The sequence below is a fragment of the Lepidochelys kempii genome, chromosome 2 (genome assembly GCF_965140265.1).
Source record: "Lepidochelys kempii isolate rLepKem1 chromosome 2, rLepKem1.hap2, whole genome shotgun sequence".
NCBI lineage: Eukaryota > Metazoa > Chordata > Testudines > Cheloniidae > Lepidochelys > Lepidochelys kempii.
The window spans coordinates 67,738,762-67,759,341 of record NC_133257.1 but is presented as its reverse complement, the minus strand read 5'-3'; positions in this window follow the sequence as shown (position 1 = coordinate 67,759,341).

Below are 20,580 nucleotides of genomic sequence, written 5' to 3'. Positions count from 1 at the left end.
AACGTCTGAGGAAGGGGGGGAGGGGTAGGAAAAAACAAGGGGAAATAGGTTACTTTGCATAATGACTTAGCCACTCGCAGTCTCTATTCAAGCCTAAGTTAATTGTATCCAATTTGCAAATGAATTCCAATCCAGCAGTCTCTCGCTGGAGTCTGGATTTGAAGTTTTTCTGTTGTAATATCGCAACTTTCATGTCTGTAATCGTGTGACCAGAGAGATTGAAGTGTTCTCCGACTGGTTTATGAATGTTACAATTCTTGACATCTGATTTGTGTCCATTTATTCTTTTACGTAGAGACTGTCCAGTTTGTCCAATGTACATGGCAGAGGGGCATTGCTGGCACATGATGGCATATATCACATTGGTAGATGTGAGGTGAACGAGCCTGTGATAGTGTGGCTGATGTTATTAGGCCCTGTGATGGTGTCCCCTGAATAGATATGTGGGCACAGCTGGCAACGGGCTTTGTTGCAAGGATAGGTTCCTGGGTTAGTGGTTCTGTTGTGTGGTATGTGGTTGCTGGTGAGTATTCGCTTCAGGTTGGGGGGCTGTCTGTAGGCAAGGACTGGCCTGTCTCCCAAGATTTGTGAGAGTGTTGAGTCATCCTTCAGGATAGGTTATAGATCCTTGATAATGCGTTGGAGGGGTTTTAGTTGGGGGCTGAAGGTGACGGCTAGTGGCGTTCTGTTATTTTCTTTGTTAGGCCTGTCCTGTAGTAGGTGACTTCTGGGAACTCTTCTGGCTCTATCAATCTGTTTCTTCACTTCTGCAGATGGGTGCACCTCTGAACAACATACTAATCCACAGAGACCTCTCTACCAACACTACAAAAAGAAGGATTCTAGGTGGACTCCTCCTGAAGGTCGAGACAGCAGACTGGACTTCTAAATAGAGTGCTTCTGACGATGTGCACGGGCTGAAATTGTGGAAAAGCAGCATCACTTGCCCCACAACCTCAGCTGTGCAGAACACAATGCCATCCACAGCCTCAGAAACAACTCTGGCATCATAATCAAAAAGGATGACAAAGGAGGTGCTGTTGGCATCATGAATAGGTCAGAATATGAACAAGAGGCTGCTCGGCAGCTCTCCAACACCACTTTCTACAATCCATTACCCACTGATCCCACTGAGAGTTACCAAAAGAAAGCATTTGCTCAAGAAACTCCCTGAAAAAACACAAGATCAAATCTGCACAGACACACCCCGGAACCCTGACCTGGGATATTCTATCTACTACCCAAGATCCATAAACCTGGAAATCCTGGGTGCCCCATCATCTCAGGCATTGGCACCTTGACAGCAGGATTGTCTGGCTATGTAGACTCCCTCCTCAGGCCCTACGCAACCAGCACTCCCAGTTACCTTCGAGACACCACTGACTTCCTGAGGAAACTACAATCCATCGGTGACCTTCTTGAAAACACCCTCCTGGCCACTATGGATGTAAAAGCCCTCTACACCAACATTCCACACAAAGATGGACTACAAGCCATCAAGAACACTATCCCCGATAATGTCACGGCTAACCTGGTGGCTGAACTTTGTGACTTTGTCCTTACCCATAACTATTTTACATTTGGGGAGAATGTATACCTTCAAATCAGCGGCACTGCTATGGGTACCTGCATGGCCCCACAGTACGCCAACATTTTTATGGCTGACTTAGAACAACGCTTCCTCAGCTCTCGTCCCCTAACGCCCCTACTCTATTTGCGCTATATTGACGACATCTTCATCATCTGGATCCATGGAAAAGAAGCTCTTGAGGAATTCCACCATGATTTCAACAATTTCCATCCCACCATCAACCTCAGTCTGGTCCAGTCCACATAAGAGATCCACTTCCTGGAGACTACAGTGCTAATAAACGATGGTCACATAAACACGACCCTATACCGGAAACCTACTGACCGCTATTCCTACCTACATGCCTCCAGCTTTCACCCTGACCACACCACATGATACATTGTCTACAGCCAAGCTGTGCGATACAACCGCATTTGCTCCAACCCCTCAGACAGAGACAAACACCTACAAGATCTCTATCAAGCATTCTTACAACTACAATACCCACCTGCAGAAGTGAAGAAACAGATTGATAGAGCCAGAAGAATTCCCAGAAGTCACCTGCTAAAGGACAGGCCTAACAAAGAAAATAACAGAACGCCACTAGCCGTCACTTTCAGCCCCCAATTAAAACCCCTCCAATGCATTATCAAGGATCTACAACCTACTCTGAAGGACAACCCAACACTCTCACAAATCTTGGGAGACAGGCCAGTCCTTGCCTACAGACAGCCCCGCAACCTGAAGCAAATACTCACCAACAACCACATACCACACAACAGAACCACTAACCCAGGAACCTATCCTTGCAACAAAGCCCGTTGCCAGCTGTGCCCACATATCTATTCAGGGAACACCATCACAGGGCCTAATAACATCAGCCACACTATCAGAAGCTCGTTCACCTGCACATCTACCAATGTGATATATGCCATCATGTGCCAGCAATGCCCCTCTGCCATGTACATTGGACAAACTGGACAGTCTCTACGTAAAAGAATAAATGGACACAGATCAGATGTCAAGAATTATAACATTCATAAACCAGTCAGAGAACACTTCAATCTCTCTGGTCACGCAATTACAGACATGAAAGTTGCGATATTACAACAGAAAAACTTCAAATCCAGACTCCAGCGAGACTGCTGGATTGGAATTCATTTGCAAATTGGATACAATTAATTTAGGCTTGAATAGAGACTGGGAGTGGCTAAGTCATTATGCAAGGTAACCTATTTCCCCTTGTTTTTTCCTACCCCTCCCTCCCTTCCTCAGACGTTCTTGTTAAACCCTGGATTTGTGCTGGAAATGGCCCACCTTGATTATCATACACATTGTAAGGAGAGTCATCACTTTAGAGAAGCTATTACCAACAGGAGAGTGGGTTTGTGTGTGTGTTGGAGGGGGTGGGGAGAAAACCTGGATTTGTGCTGGGAATGGCCCAACTTGATTATCATACACATTGTAAGGAGAGTGATCACTTTACATAAGCTATTACTAGCAGGAGAGTGGAGTGGGAGGAGAGAAAACCTTTTGTAGTGATAATCACCCATTTTTTCATGGTTTGTGTGTATAAAAACGTCTTCTGTACTTTCCACAGTATGCATCCGATGAAGTGAGCTGTAGTTCACAAAAGCTTATGCTCAAATAACTTGGTTAGTCTCTAAGGTGCCACAAGTACTCCTTTTCTTTTTGTCTTAACATGGATTCATTTCTTTGGGAAAAACCGAAAGATATCAAACACATTTTGTTCTAATATCAACTATTGAAAATTATATGGACATGGCTCATAATAACTTTGATATTAGGAACAAAAGCTTTGATGCAGCTTGAACGCTGGCCATAATGATTTACAACAATCTTCTCCTTTAAGAGGAAAGCATTGTGATTCAGTAAGTTGTTTGATTAAATTACCAAGGATAATTAACTTCCTTTTTTTCTTTTTCAGAAAGGTTTAATATGGATGACTCATACTGCATGTTATATATGATTTACTAAGCAGATTATTCATTTTACTTTACCACATTAAACACTGACTAGTTGGAAATTTTCCCTTTAAAAAAAAAACAAAGATTGGAAATTTTCCATTTTGCTGTAGGAAAAATCAAAATGAAATATTTTGGTTTGGGTCAACCCTGTATGTAGAACTTAATGAAAACATTTCATTTCAGGTTATTTCAACATTAATCTGTGTTCAACTGAGTGGTTGTGGCACCTTAGAGACTAACCAATTTATTTGAGCATAAGCTTTCATGAGCTACAGCTCACTTCATTGGATGCTGTAGCTCACGAAAGCTTATGCTCAAATAAATATGCTTTTCTTTTTGCGAATACAGACTAACACGGCTGTTACTCTGAAACCTGAGTGCTTGTGGTTCCTGTGCTTTTCATGTCTCATGCCTCCATTATCCTCTGTGGGCTGGGCTGTCAGATGGACTATATCTCTTATGATGTGATCAAACAGCTTAATGGGACTAAATCAGGGGGGCCCGGATAATATTCATCCAAGAATATTAAAGGAATTGGCACATGAAATTCCAAGCACAATAGCAAGGATTTTTAATGAATCTGTAAACTAAGGGTTGTATGCTATAACTAGAGAATTGCTAATATAGTACCTATTTTTAAGAAAGGGGGAAAAATCATCTAGAAAACTGCAGACCTGTTAGTTTGATCTCAATGGCATGCAAGGTCTTGGAACAAATTTAGAAAGAGAAAGTAACTAAGGACATAGAGGTAAAACAGTAATTGGGATAAAATGCAACATGTTTGTACAAAAGATAGATCATGCCAGACCAACCTGATCTCCTTCTTCAAGAAGATAACTGATATTTTAGACAGAGGAAATTTAGTAGATCTACTTAGATTTCAGTAAAAGCATTTGATACAGTTCCACATGGGAAATTATTAGTTAAATTGGAAAAGATGGGGATTAATATGAGAATTGAAAGGTGGATACGTATCTGGTTAAGGGGAGACTACAATGGGTCATACTGAAAGCTGAATTGCCAGGCTAGAGGGAGGTTACCACTGGAGTTCCTCAGGGATCAGTCTTGGGAGTAATCTTTTTAAACATTTTATGAGTTACCTTGGCACAAAAAGTACGTATGCGCTAATAACATTTGAGGATAACACAAAGTTGGGAGGTATTGCCAGTATGGAGGACGATCAGAATATCATACAAGAAGATCTGGATGACCTTGAAAACTGGAATAGTAGAAATGGGATGAAATGCAATACAGTAGTGTAAAGTCATCCACATAGGGAACAATAACAATTTTTGTTATAAGTTGGGGGCTTAGTTGGAAGTGACGAAGGAGGAGAAAGACTTGGGTGTATTGGTTGATCACAGGAAGACTATGAGCCACCAATGTGATGCAGCCATGAAAAAGGCTAATGCAGTCCTAGCATGCGTCAGGAGAGGTATTTCCAGGAAAGATAGCAAAGTGTTAGTATTGTTATACAAGGTACTGGTTAGACTTCATCTGGAATACAGTGTGCAATTCTGGTCTCCCATGTTTACAAAAGTTGAATTCAAACTGAACCAGTTACAGAGAAAGGCTACTAGGATGATGATCAGAGGAATGGAAAACCTACCTTAGGAAATTAGATTAAAAGATTTGGCTTGTTTAGCCTAACCAAAAGAAAGCTGAAGGGAGATATGATTTTTTTTTCTATAAACACATCAGAGGGATAAATATCAGGGAGGGAGAGGAGTTATTTAAGTGAAGGGCCTATGTGGACACATGAACAAATGGATATAAACTGGCCATGAACAAGTTTAGCCTTGAAATTAGATGAAGATTTCTAAGCATCAGAGGAGTAAAGTCCTGGAACAAGGGGAGCAGTGGGGGCAAAAACTCTAATTGGCATCAAGACTGAGCTTGATAAGTTTGTGGATGGGATGGGATGGGATGATGAAACTGCCCACAATGGCATGTAGCCCATCTGTGACTGTGAGCACCAAATATCTCCAATGGCCAGTGATGAGACACTAGATGGAGAGAGCTCTGAGTTACTACAGAGAATTCTTTTCCAGGTGTCTGGCTAGTGGGTCATGCCCACATGCTCAGGGTCTAACTGATAGCCATATTTGGGGTCAAGAAGGACTTCAGCAACTCAGACAGAGGTTATGGGTCTATTTCAGGAGTGGGTGTGTTAGGTTCTGTGGCCTGCAATGTGCAATCAGACCAGTTGATCATGATGGACCCTTCTGGCCTTAAAGTCTGTGAGTCTCCTGTCTGGTTGAACTGCTGTGGTGGATCATGGGAATCCTGTGATTACAGTGCATCATGGGAAATTAGGAGGGAGCCTGGCCCATATTGGAGAATGGGTGGTAGGAGGCATCTGAACTATAACTCCCAGAAGGTACCAGGGTAGCTAAGGTGGCCACAGTTCAATGACAAACCAAACTGAAATGGAATATTTAAAATTTTTGCAGAACTTTCCATTCGGAAAAAAAAAATTCAACTTTTCATCCCAATTTGACATGAAAACAAATGCTAAAATATCAGAATTTCCTATGGGATGAAAATTCTGATTTTCAACAAGCTCTGCCGACTAGTAAGTGGTGAGGGCACATAGAACCTGTCAAGGTTCCTTCCCCACTCTGAACTCTAGGGTACAGATGAGGGGACCTTCATGAAAACCTCCTAAGCTTACTTTTACCAGCTTAAGTTAAAACTTCCCCAAGGTACAAACTATTTTACTCTTGGACTTCCACTGCCACCACCAAACTTTATCTGGGTTCCTGAAAAAATGTAGTTTGGAAACGTCTTTCCCCCCCAAATCCTCCCAACCCTTGCACCCCACTTCCTGGGGAAGGTTTGGTAAAATCCTCACCAATTTGCGTAGGTGACCACAGACCCAAACCCTTGGATCTTAGAACAATGAAAAAGCATTCAGTTTCCTTACAAGAAGACTTTTAATAGAAGTAAAAAAGAATCACCTCTGTAAAATCAGGATGGTGAATACCTTACAGGGTAATTAGATTCAAAACATAGAGAATCCCTCTAGGCAAAACCTTAAGTTACAAAAAAGACACACAGACAGGAATATTCATTCTATTCAGCACAGCTATTTTCTCAGCCATTTAAAGAAATCATACTCTAACACATACCTAGCTAGATTATTTACTAAATTCTAAGACTCCATTCCTGTTCTGCCCCCGGCAAAAGCATCATACAGACAGACACAGACCCTTTGTTTTTCTCCCTCCTCCCAGCTTTTGAAAGTATCTTGTCTCCTCATTGGTCATTTTGGTCAGGTGCCAGCGACCTTAACCCTTTAGAGGTGAGAGGATTTTTTCTCTGGACAGGAGGGATTTTAAAGGGGTTTACCCTTCCCTTTATATTTATGACAGAACCCATGCAACCAATCATTTTTATGACATTGCAAGTCACTTAGGGTCATATTTTTGAAAGGCACTTAGATGTCTAGTGGGATTTTCAGTTTGCATCTTTAGACTCCTAAATACTTTTAGAAATCTAGTCAGTCTCTCTGTACCTCTGTTCCCTATCTGTAAACCATGAGTAATGGCACTTCCTTCCCTCTCAGGGTGATGTAAGGCTAAATACATTAAAGTTTCTAAAGTGCTCGGATAGTATGGCAAAGGGAGCCATATAAAATGCTATAGATAAGTGACTAAAGAAGGTGTAAGTAGTGGAGAATCAGTCCTAGTATGTACAATACAATATAAAAATCAATAAAAAATACATTGGAACAATTATACTGTCACAATATAGTGTGTCCATGAGGGTTAGACTAGTTAACTCATTTTATCTAACAGAAAATTTCAGTTGATCCTTAAAATTCTGTGTTGAGAGAGCCACAGAAGTTACATGTTTTTCACAGTTAGAACAATTTAAGTCTCTACTCCTGTGTTTCAATTTGCTGCAGGAATCAAATCCATCTCTTAGAAGTCCAAAGTCTCATATGAGGACACATTAGTCACTGGAAATAGGTTTTTCTCCTGCTCTTAATTGTATCTGGTGAGATACCCATACCCTGTGGTATTACATTCCCAGTGACTGTCGGAATTCAAAACTACAGACACTTATTTTGTGAAGTGCCATTTATAACAAACTCTCCACTAAAGTTCTTGTTTTACATACTGACCTTTTCCATTCAAGCTATGAACTGCATTCCTGATCACCATGCTGCTTTAAAAAATATTCACTTACAGCTTTTAATCCTTTAATGTATTCAATATTATCAACTGATAACTCAGTTTAACACCCCAATTTCTGAAACCACTTAAGTGAGTGTTTAAGTCCATCTCTATTCAGGATAGTACTTAAGAACAGTATTTATAGTACTTATGCTTTTCTTTGTACTGATGCTTTCTTGAATCAGGACCTAGGGTTTGTTTTTTTTTAAACAGGCTTTCAACATACCTATTATTTAATTCTCCAAGAAGTTCTTTATAAAAGTCCCCAAGTAATACACTGCAGGAATATTTCATGGCAGTATAGAAAGAAAACTTTGCATGGAAAAGGTTAGATTTCTTGTGGACCAAGCCTAGGTACTAAATACAAATATTTGTCTGTAGCCTTAACCTAAGAGAATAGCATTAAATTGCCAATTTTGAGTTATGCTGTAGTTTGAACAGTGAGTCATCAGAACATGATGACAGGGAATTTTATGTTTCAAGGAAAGTATGAATGCTATATTTTATGACAGTTTTTAAAGAAATGATATAATCAGAGCGAGGTTTGCTGTAGGCAGTTATATACCTGTGCTCTCACTTAGGATCAGATTATGCCATTATTCACATTGAATAGTACCACACTCAATGGGACTACTTGCAGAGTTATTCACTATTCAAACTGGCTGAATCAGGTTTTTTACGTATTGCCCTATAGGCCAGGATCAGTGTTATCTGTGGTTATTGTATATGGGGCTTAGCTACCACTGTGATAAAATGCTAAGTACTGTAGTCATTATTAATAATAAATTCCTGTAGGAGTGTGAATAATAAATTCCCACACACCCTCCCCCCAGCCCAGGGGGTTCCCTGGGAAGGCAGATCAGCATTGTATATGCATTGTATATTGCTAACGCTGTTGCAAGCATCACAGGGCAATTTGGGAAGGGTCAAAAGTGTGAGTGGGAAGGGGAAGATTCTTTTGCAGGCTGCGAGAGGCCAAAGGGGGAAAAGGAGAAAGAGAGCAGAGAACGGGTTAACTCAACACTGCAGCTACCAAGCTCAGTCCGATGATAAGACACTTCCCCAATCCAAGGTCACTGCGCTAGACGAAAACTCTGCAGCTGCGTTTCTCTCTCACCCAGCCACAGCCAGCCATGAGAAAAGAAAAAGTACACTGAACCAGGGCTGCAGAGATGGAAAACAGTGGCGAGACAACCAGTGGGGGAGCAGAGCTTCGTGTCCCTGGAGCCGTTGTGTTTTGGGAAAGCGGAGAAGAGCACAGAAAGCCGGTTTGGACTGGCAGAAAGAGCACCAGGAACAGAGGTCACAGAATGGAACACCCCCAAAGGAACCCTCCTGAGAGCTGGAGCAATTTGCAGACCCTGGATGACCTGTGCACACAGGACAGAACTCCCGTCCACCCCTGCCCCCTTCTTCTTATGTTACACCCAGGCCCAGCCAGCCTCAGGTAGTGCATGTGTGAGTATGAAAGTGGGTTAGGGCGGGGCACTAATGCTTTCTTCCTTCCTCTGAGTGACATGGGGAAACCCCCGCCCCCAGCACTCTCCACTGTTATTTTATCATTTTATCAATAAAGCTTTAAAACTCTGTTATGTTGTGTGCTCCGTCATCTCCTCCCTAAAGATCCTGCAGCCTCAGCCTGATCACCTGACGCACCAGGCAGATTGGTAACATAAATCTGTCACAGGAGTTCCCTGCTCCTTGCCACCTTAACTTCTGCTCCATGCCCATAATTTTCCCAGATGGGGAGCATGTGGCAGGGTACAAGCAGAGGTGGTGAAACAGCGGCAGCATGGTTTCTAAGTAAGCTATGCTGCTTGCCATGGAGAGGGACCAAGAGAGCAGTAGGAAGGGGCTACCCCTTTGTGAGGATGTCTCTAATCACAAATACTGGGCCCAGTATGCCTCATGAACTCTTGGATCCCTCAAGATGGGAAGGCTAAACTTCTCATTTTGGGGCATGCAGATCCTTATCCAAACATGTAGACCAAGCCCTAATTCTAGAATGCCCTGAGTTGCAAACACCCAACAATCGCTTGGATTCAGACCAGACTCTGCATCAGGAGAGGCTTGAGCCAGAGGGCTGAGCAGGGAGCTTAGACGGTGAGCTTTTCAGGAAATCCACCAGAATGGAGACCTGTAAGAGATGCTCCTGAGAGGGGAGCCTCCTAGGTGGAGGAGTGCAATCAGCAAGCACCCAAGAGGGGCTGGTCTTAGCCAGGGGATCTCCCAGCTGGCTGGATCACCTGCTGGCCCCAGAGAAGAGTTGCAGTGGATGGATCTCTGTGGACCCCGACCCCAGAGAAGGATCTTACTGTGGTACAGACAAGAGGTCTTATACCAGGGGCAGAGAACAGAACCAAGACAGCCCCTGTGGGAGAGCCTGAATAGAGGCAAGCACTGGACTCAGGTGGAGGACAGATGGTCAAAGAATCACTGGGTCACCTAGCTAAACTGTGAGAGTGAAAGTTTTGTTCATGTTCTGTGCTGACTTTTCTGTGAGTAACTGAGATCCTCCAAAAGTGGATACTTTTTAACATACACTGGTCTGTCTGGACTGGTTTAAACCCTGGATGATGGAAAAATCAAGTAAGCGCTCCCCTGCAAGGCCATGTCTGCCTGCCAGGGGGGCCTCCTGGGTCAGCCCGGAATGATGATGTCAACTTAACGCACATTCAGCTTCACTCTTTGCTAATGAAACAAAACCTAGAGCTGCGGGACCAGTCACAGCCAGGCGGCAGGTGCCTAGACCCAGCAGAGGAGCCCTGGCCAACACTGTGGTCATGAGGATGGATGTGAGGTAGTGCTGCAGGGGCCAAGACTCCACACTCCAAGCTCACACCTGTCCATGCACCAGTGATGGCTGTTTGGAGTCTTAATTGGTTTACAATGTATTAACTGTTTGTCTTTGCTGAAAATAGTCTACAGGTGCATTGCTCCTGGTATTTCTCAGTAGCATGTTTCCATTAGAAAAAACAGAAAAAAAGAGCTTGATTCTCCATTGGCTTTCAGCTTGTGTAGTCATTCCTGTGCAAAGCACTATCAAATCAGAATGGTGGTGTTTTATACCCACTCTGCACAGGTGTGAGTGACAACAGGAGCTGCAAGGCAGTGGAGAATCAGGCCCTGGATGTGTGGTCCACACTCATGTACTATAACTACCAGACTGACACTGAGTGGTAAAAATGTTGAAAGTTAAATCTGCTGGCCTTTGGCATAAGCATTTAGTCATTCCTCTTTTGTAACAACAACAACAATTATGAAATGCAAATATACATAATGAATCATTCTGCTATTTTGCATTCTTCATTTAAAAATATAATTTATTCATATACAAATTGTGCACTTTACAACTGACCCAGAAACTAGAGATAGTGACACAGATTCTGATTTCAGTTACACCAATGTAAGTTGGCCATAACTACCCTGATGTCCATGGAGTTACTACAGCTTTAGACCCAACTGACCCACTATTTCAGAATAGCAAAACATGCATAACTTAGCCCGACCTACCTCTCTGACCTTGTTGCCGACCACATGCCCCATCTCACTCCAGAAAGAACACCAGTACTGACCCCGTGTTTATTTCATTCTCCCACTTCTTCCCCATGCCTTCCCATGTGGGTTTGCTGAAGTGTTTAAGGAACTCTTTTTAATTGACATAGTTGTCAGCCATGAAAATGAATGAATGTTTCAGAGTTTGAGGGGGCTCTCAGATCTGGCATATGGGTGGGTGAATCCTGCAGCACCCAGTGCTGAAACAAAGTGAAGCACCAAATGGTGCCCCTCCCCATCTCTCTGTTGTGGGTGGGTTGGGGTGGGGTGTGTGTGACTGAGGCTGAGAGTTTCAAAGAAGCCAAAGGGAGTTAGACACCAAAATCCCATTCAAGTTCCATGGAAGCTGGATGCGTAACTCCCTAGGCTCGTTCAAAAATCCCAGCATTAAAATCAAGAAGAACCTAGATTTCATCAGCTTCAGTGACTGACCTATTAAAAAAACAAAAGCAAGTTTTGTGATCCTTTTTCCAGGTGTGGCTGGCAACAAAAAGACTGGGTTCAGTTTTCTACGAGTTCTTTCTAAAGACTTAACTAACACCGGCTCAAGCCCCCACCCAGAAACCTGGGAACCTATGGATTCCACCCCGAAAACCCTTGATGGGCAGTAGTGACAAGTACAGAGTGCAGAGGATTAAAATAAAGAGAACTTTAGGGAGGAAACGTGGGGCAAAACCACAATGAACTTGGGAAAGCCAACAATTAATAAATTAAGATCTATGAGGTGAGGACAGTGTGGTGTTCAGTGCCGTAACTGGGCATTTTAGCGTCCGGGGTGAGCAAGCATATTTTTGCCCTCTACCGTTTCCCCCCCACCACCCCATCATTTTTCTGCTCCCACAGCTTTGCTGTGGCTGTCCCGCTTGACCTATCCTGGTTACAGCCCTGGTGGTGTTATCTAGAGATGGGACAATTTCAGTTTTAAGACATGGTTCCAGATTTTATGCACCCTGGGGAAACTCCTCAGCATGCTCAGTAGAGCGGTTCTCTCTCAAAAGTCCTGACCTCAGTCCTCCCCTGACAGCTAAGAGTGGCTGATGCATTCTAGCTACTTCCCTCCTCTCCAGCTCCCCACTCGCAGGTTGTTTGTCTTGTGCTGGAGAAGTCTAAGGATGCTGGTAAGTCAGTGCTGCCTGGGCTGCTCAGAGGGATCTAACACCTGACACAGGTGAAGGGATTCAGCTTTAACTGTTGGGCCTGGAGGCTCACACCTGTGTCCCATAGGTAGGCAGATGTTCTCAGTTCAAGTTGCTCTGTGCTGTCCATCACCTCAAAGCTGCTGCCACCATCAGGGCTTAATTTCTGCCAGGGCTGAGCTCCAGCACCTTTAGGCTTGGCAGTTCATAGATATGAAAGTAAAAAAAAAAATTGCTTAAGCCCTGGCACCGAATTGTTTGAGCCCTGGCATTTCTTTCATTATAAATTTAGTACATGGCAGATCCTCAGTATACTCAGTAGAATTAATCAAAAAGGAAGTGTGTTTTGTGAAAAATGTTAAAAGTTTTCATTTTCTTATGGAAAAATCCCTACAACTGTTAATGTTTTATTTTCACTCCCTTTCTTACTTTTCCCTCTATTTCAGCAGAAAAATGGGGAAAGGAGAAAAATGGAGGACATAAGAGGAAGGAACCAAGGAAGGGGGGGGGGAAACAATTTATTTTCAGTTTTATCACTGAAAAAAACTGAAAATTTGTTCATGAAAAGAGAGCATTTTACATCAAAAATGTTTTCAGTGAAAAATTTCAACCAGCTCTAATAATTGGCGTAAGCTTGTTTGTTGTCTTCAGTGGGCCTGTGCTGATTTACAGCAGCTGATGATCTTGCACCCCAAAAGTAAGGGTGTACATCTGGGGTTTTGGTTCAGCCCATTGAAAATGAGTCAGCTGCAAAATCCAGATCTTGATCCGGATGCCAACTCCATACCCCCATTCATGAAGTTTCGGGTGGTTTAGGTCTGGGGTCTCAATACCCTGATTCTCAATGCCATTTGGATTGGGCCCATTTAGTATCAGTGTAGTTTTACTTCCATCCATCTTTCAGTTCTCTGGTGCTCAGCAGCTATGTACATAAAAACTAAGCAGATTGTGAGTTTAACTATAAATAAAAAATAGGTAAATTTGAAATGTATTTAATCTCATAGTATTATAAATTGCCAAGTGATAAATTGTGTCATGGATTTTGTGTGAACTCTCCCTTGAACACAATGGGGATTTTCACTTAACATTGGCACCATACAGACCAGAGTTAATTATCTGAATGATTTTGTATAATATGAAGGTAGACGAGACAAGAGTTGTTACATATTTGTTAATTGCATTTCATTTCAGTGAGGTGCCGGTTAGTATTACTCTTTGATGATTTCAGATGTGATTACTCAGCTACTTCACTTTTAAACACAACAGTACATTTAACAATTTCCCAGTAAAACAACATAAACTGAACTAATGATTTCATTTCTTGGGCATCTTTTGATTGTAGCTCTTCAAGCTAGGAAGTACTCTAACCAAGCTCAACTCCTATCTAGTGAACCAAGCACCTAGGAAACTCTGTATTCCAACAAACTGAAGTCAGGCATACTGGCCTAATTACTTCCCAGTGATATGTGGTCTCTTAAAGCCTAGCTGTTTAGATCTTAACATGCAAAACCACGTGTCATAAATATAAAGGGAAGGGTAAACACCTTTAAATCCCTCCTGGCCAGAGGAAAAACGCTTTCACCTGTAAAGGGTAAAGAAGCTAAGATAACCTTGCTGGCACCTGACCAAAATGACCAATGAGGAGACAAGATACTTTCAAAGCCGGAGGGGGAGAAACAAAAGGTTCTCTCTGTCTGTGTGATGCTTTTGCCGGGACCAGAGCTGGCATGCAGGTCAGAACTCCTGTAAAGAGTTAATAAGCAATCTAGTTAGATATGCGTTCGATTCTGTTTTGTTTAAATGGCTGATAAAATAAGTTGTGCTGAATGGAATGTATATTCGTCTTTTTGTAACTTAAGGTTTTGCCGAGAGCGATTCTCTATGTTTTGAATCTGATTACCCTGTAAGGTATTTACCATCCTGATTTTACAGAGGTGATTCTTTTACTTTTTCTTTAATTAAAATTCTTTTAAGAACCTGATTGCTTTTTCATTGTTCTTAAGATCCAAGGGTTTGGGTCTGTGTTCATCTATGCAAATTGGTGAGGATTTTTATCAAGCCTTCCCCAGGAAAGGGGGTGTAGGGCTTGGGGGGGATTTTGTGGGGAAAGACATTTCCAAGTGGGATCTTTCCCTGTTCTTTGTGTAACACTTTCGTGGTGGCAGCTTTTAACCTGAGCTGGTAAGAATAAGCTTAGGGGGGGTCTTTCATGCAGGTCTCCACATCTGTATCCTAGAGTTCAGAGTGGGGAAGGAACCTTGACAGTAGGCAACAGAACTCTAATGCTGCTTGATGAAGAAGGAAATTATGTGATTCAAACACTGCATCTTTATCAGTAAAGATCCTCTTTAATTATGTCATTTGAACAAGAGGCAAACATCATACCTATGTGCTTTCGATTCCTTTAGTGTTCTCTTCCTGATGAACATAAAACAGGGAAAACTACAACATAAAATATACAGTTCGTTAGACCTGAAAGGCAAAAAGATGGGAAACTTAAGACAGGCATAGGTGAATCCTGATATTTGCTTTGTGGAACTTACACATTGAAAATAAACCTTTTAGAACTGATGACATTTTCAACAAAACTCTAAGCTTCTGATCTCCAATAAATAGTCCCCAAATACCTAATGAATACAGTAGGGGTGGCCAGACTGTGCCTCGCGAGCCACATGCAGCTCTTTTACCATTAAAATGCGGATCGTGGAGCCCCTCATGCCCCCCCCCACCCGCCCATTCTGGTAGGAAGCTCGGGACCTCTGCCTTGCAGCGAGGTGGTGGGGTAGGGACTTCTGCGCAGCAGGGAGGGGGTCTTGGGGCTTCAGCCCTGCGGAGCGCACCTGCTGGGGCATGGGGCTTCAGCTGGAGCGGGACTGAAGCCCCAACCCCAGGCTCCCGGCAGGTGCACCCTGGCTCTCAAACTTCTGAAGATTGTCATATGTGGCTAGGAGGGCCGGTAAGTTTGGCCACCCCGGCATATAGGATCCTAAATATGTGTACACAAACCAATTTGTGAAAGAAATCTGAACTCCACCATTTCCTCACTTTTTAGTGCTTATATGAGGGAGCAGAGAAACTGCTGTCTGGTACAGCGGGAGTTAAAGAAAACCTTTGGGTTTAGCTAGCCCGGCCCCACTATACCTGCAGCCAATGCCAGGGCTGGAGAGGGGAGAAAAGAAGGGAGCCTGCCTCAGTCAAGGGCTGAGTGGTGAGGAGGAAGGAGTGCTCTGCTAGCCAGGACAAATCAACAACTGGCCAGCCAGTTCATCCATTTCTGGCAAGTAAGGGCTCCCCTGCCAAGGGGAGGCTGCAGGTAAGGGCCAGCACTCAGGGCAACTGGACTAGTGGGGCCATACCCAAACTGAAAAGACATGTAGGAAGTAGCCCAAGGAAGAGTCTTGACTCCCTGCCAGGAGGGAGACCCCCCATCTCCCTTGTTTAGGGATTCATTTACACAGGGCCCTGGGCTGGGACCCAGTAGAGAGGGAGGGCCTGAGTCCCCCTACCGCCATCTCTGGCCTGACAGATTGAAAGACCAGTGATCTAGCCCTTAGGCTGCCTGGCCACAGAAGACCCTATCACAGCTTATTTGTCCATTTTGTTAATCTTAATAAAATAATACAAATAAAGTTTTGTTGATTGTTCCACGCTGCGAGCCAGTGAATTATTCTACAGCTAGTCTGAATTAAATTACATTTCTTCTATGACTGCTAATCTCTCCAAATTATTTTTGTTAGAATATTAATTGACTGTAAAAGGATCAGAGTTATGCAGTTTTGTTTCTTGACTCCAAAGGAAAAATAGTAGTTGAATAGCCATTTATCATCTAAACATAATTAAAAATGATTTCCCATTACTGGAACCTAGTCAAGTAAATTCCTCCTTTGTCACATTTAGTGACACATGGCTGAGAAATCTTCACTATCATTTTGCATTGTTTACTGTGTGATCCAATTAAATCTATTAAAATTAAATCTAACCTTTGCCCCAGCAAGTGAACATGATCACTTTCTCTTATATGGTTTCTTTCTTATAGGCTATGACGTTACCAGCTTCCATTAAAGATTGTATATTTTACATATGAATTACACCCTTCACCTCCATGCCAGCCGTGTTATATTGGAATCATAACACTGTTGACCAGTAGGAGGAAGCTTATGAGTGATGGAGAAAAAACTTTAAAAGAAGACCATAGAACTCAGTCCTTCAAGAGGTAAGAATGACCCCAGCGCCTCACCACATTCAGAACTAAATGCAAAACATGTCTCTTTTGACTTTGCTGTCCTTCAATAAGCTCTTCACATACATATATACACATGCACACACAAAGAAACAATAAATAAACTATAAACTGGTCAAGCTATTTCTCCTACAGTCTTGGAAGTAAGAGAGTGTTACTTTTTCTAATTCGAAATCTTGTGGGGGAAGTGTTAAACTACAGTGATTGGGCCATAAATATTTAAATAAACTGGGCCATAGCTGGATTCCACCTTGCACAAATGACACCTATGATGACTAGAATCAACTAAAAATGGGCAGTGTAATTTATGTTTTGATTTTGCCAAACCTCATTATTCAACTTTAGTTTTTGTAGAATCTAAACCCATATGAGGTGTGATTTGGATCCAGATTACATTTTATCCAAACCACCAAAATTCAGGGGGCCTGATGTTGATCTCACCTCAGTGATCCAACTGGTGTAATTAATATATCCCTCAACTCAGCTATGCTCTGTTCATACAGATGAGAAGATCATCAAAATCAGTGCAGGAAGTTCACAATACAGCTCCATATCTTTGGGTCCAATAAAGCTTCTTTGTGCTGCTCCAGCAATGCAAAACAGTCATCAATCCAGTTGAAAGAACTGATGGGAAATCTTCACAGCACAGAGCTACCGTTCAGTAGCATCGGAACCATCACTGCAACTCCTGTACTATGTGCTGGAGCCTATCCTAGGGAATATGGCCAGGAGGAAAGGAAGCATGCCCTGCACCCCAGCAGCCTCTGGCTAGTGTAACAAACGGTGGGGCCCATGAGTGGCTAATGTAATGCAGGCTACTCTGCATCATGCTGTAAAACCATACCGGGATGTTTTGAAACTGGAGTGTTTTACTAAATTTGGAATCCAAACCAAACCACACAGCTTGCACAAGCTCTGCTGCCTGGAAGTCTTTCCAGAGCACGCCAAACTACTGGGGCCACTCACCATTCCCAAGGCTGTGTCCTCCTAACCTCTTCAGCAAAGCTCCACTCCTTAAAGGCAAAGAGTGTAGGGAAATGTAGCATTGGCATTGCGACCAGTTTTTAAACTCAAAAAATGGTTACATTTGTGTACTAACATGCACTCACACGCACAATCTGGCTTATGAATTCTACACTAGCACCTTCAAGCTTAGGGAAAGGCAAAACTGGTGCAAAGCCACCTCTGCACGTTTCTCTTTTAAACAGAGCCCGATGCAAAAAGGCCAGACAGCAGCATATGGCCCTGAAGATTTACGAGCCATGGCCTTTTCATTTCTTGAGATGTTAAGTTAAACAACAATATAATGCTTTAAAACGTGGGCCCTAAAATAAGTTGAGAACAAAAACACTTTACAATATTTTTTCAAAGCTACAGCTACAAAAACCAGGAGTTTGTTTCTTAATCCCTCCAGTAGCCTGCTCTGTAAAATGGCCCATCAGGCCATGGTCACTGTAAGTGATGCCATGTCACAGCCCCAGGATATCACATACAATGTTCAAAAAGGAATTCTGTCAGATTAGTCATTAGAAGAATTAGAGGGGCCTAAACTTGAAAAAATCTGATCAATCTATACACTTAAACTAAGCTCAAATTCAGACAGGGTTTCTGATCCCGAGCTGCAGAGGAGAAGCTCCTCCCCAATATTGCGCTGTTGTGTTCTGGTCCGGTCCTCATTCAGATGAAACCAGCTGCCCTTACCTCAAGACTGACAGTTGGGAAGCACTGGGACCCAGCTACACCTCTGCTTCACAGCCATGCCCTCTGTACTCTTTGCAGGGAAGGAGGTTTACATAAGAGCCACCATAGCAACTCCATGCTACCCAGGCGTGCCGGGGAGATGATGCAGGGTGGTTGGGTAAACTTTGTGCTGAGGGAACAGCACAAAGCTGCCCCAGTACAGTTGAATATCTGGTTCAGGATGTTCAGGTTTGCAGGTGATTTGCAGGTAAAAATAATGGCACAGAACACAGCAACAGGTAACTGGAAAAGTGAATACTAGAAAGTCTGTCATGTGGGCATTACGTCATGCTACTGTTATGACCAAATCCTGTTCACGCATAATTGCAACCTTACTTGGTCAGAGTAAGAAAAAAGGCAATAGGCCCGTAACATTTTCAATAGACTGCAATTTCTGAAGCCTAAGCACTTGTATAGGCTTGAACTAATACAAAAACTGCAGGAATGAATTTACACAGGGATTTAGTCTTCTGAACCCTTCATTTCACAAGTCACTTAGCACACAATTTAAGTACCATTGTACATCAACCTCTGTGAATACAAGTGGGGGGGAAATAAGAAGGAACAGGCAGAAGTTTTTAAATGATTAATAATTTGAAAAAAGAAAGGCCTAGCCTCAAAAGGCTTGTTCTATTCACAATTTCTAATCTCAGGCCTTTGCTCAAGAGGATATACTTTGCTTGTTTCATCTTAATTCAGTGTTCACTCTACAGCAAATCAATTTTCGCATCAAAGGCATATTAATCACCTCAAGCCTCACATTCTCCCACAATTTGCATACATATGTTTTTTGAAGTTGCTCCCAACTTTGTGGAAAATTAATTTCACATTTTATTTTCATGCATTGTTCCTGCCTTTAATATTGCATATTTGTTTTTGCTTCCATAGCTTATTTAAAATATGAAATCTTTCAGAAAGGTTTCTTTAGTAACAAGCAAAGCAATTACCAACTGTACCACTAAGTGAACATAAAATGTGTTATCTGAAGAAATGGTTTGTGGGACAGAGTACACGTCATTACTTCATTTTTATTTCTATTAAGACAACAACAATTTATCACTTAAATTTTAGATGGTTTCCTCTCCCTTTTTTATACCAGTATCTTCTTTTAACAACCTTGCCTTTTTTAACTAGCTTAAAGCAGTAATAATAAGCACTTAAATCTTCCACTCCATCTAGGATCGTAAAGGAATTCACAAGAGAAGCAGAAGCATTTGACTATGTGCCTGATATGAAGGCCATTGAAATGAGTATAAAAACTCCAGATAACTTCAGTGTGCTTTCAATGAGTGCCCTTCTGAGGGACAGAGGATAAAACATTAGATGATGAATTGTGGAGTGCAAGGAAACACAGTAATTGTGTTTAGTAAGAAAGGGAGGGGAGTTTATCCTTTGAATGACATGGCCACAAGCATTGTCTTTGGTGTGAGATCTAAAGTGCAATTGACCTGGTGTAAGTGATTGGTCCTTTGGGACTAGGAGTAACCTGAATATTGTTATGATCTTTTGTGTAAGAACCATCTAACACAAAGATGAGCTTATTTGGGTGGCAAGACAGATCGCAGTAACCAAGGGGACTGTCTGTGACTCCATGTTAAGGCTGTTATAGTACTGGAGGAGTTTACACTTGATAACTAGTTGGTAAAATCTAAGTATAGAATTCACAATCAATTTGGCGTTTGTGCCCTGTTTCATAACAGTCCACCCTGAGGTTGGTACCCACACTATTGAGCCATTACAGGACTGCTTTGCAAAGTGAATGCAAAGTAATTATGCCCCTATGTGCTAAACTATGTGAATGTCCTAAGGTACTTGTTTTGAGGACCGTAGGGAGCACTTTTCCAAAAATCCCATGGAATTTTGTTACTTCAAAGGAAAGAAGAGGTTCTGAAGTACTTAATCCTTTCAACAGGTATAATAGGAAGGTTGGAGAGTTAGGCCTGTGTCCTGATCCTCTATGGAAAAAAGAGAACAATTAAAGTATACCTCAATGAGTAACAGAGCTGACTTCCCTAATTGGTTGATACAGCGGACTATCTAGCTAACAAGCAATAGTAAGTAATAAAAGAAATGGCTGTGTGGGCTGATGGTAAAAAGGTGCCTTAGGAAGCCTCTAATACTACCATAGATTTGTTATATGCCTCAGTGGCATTCCAGCTGGAGCATTCTG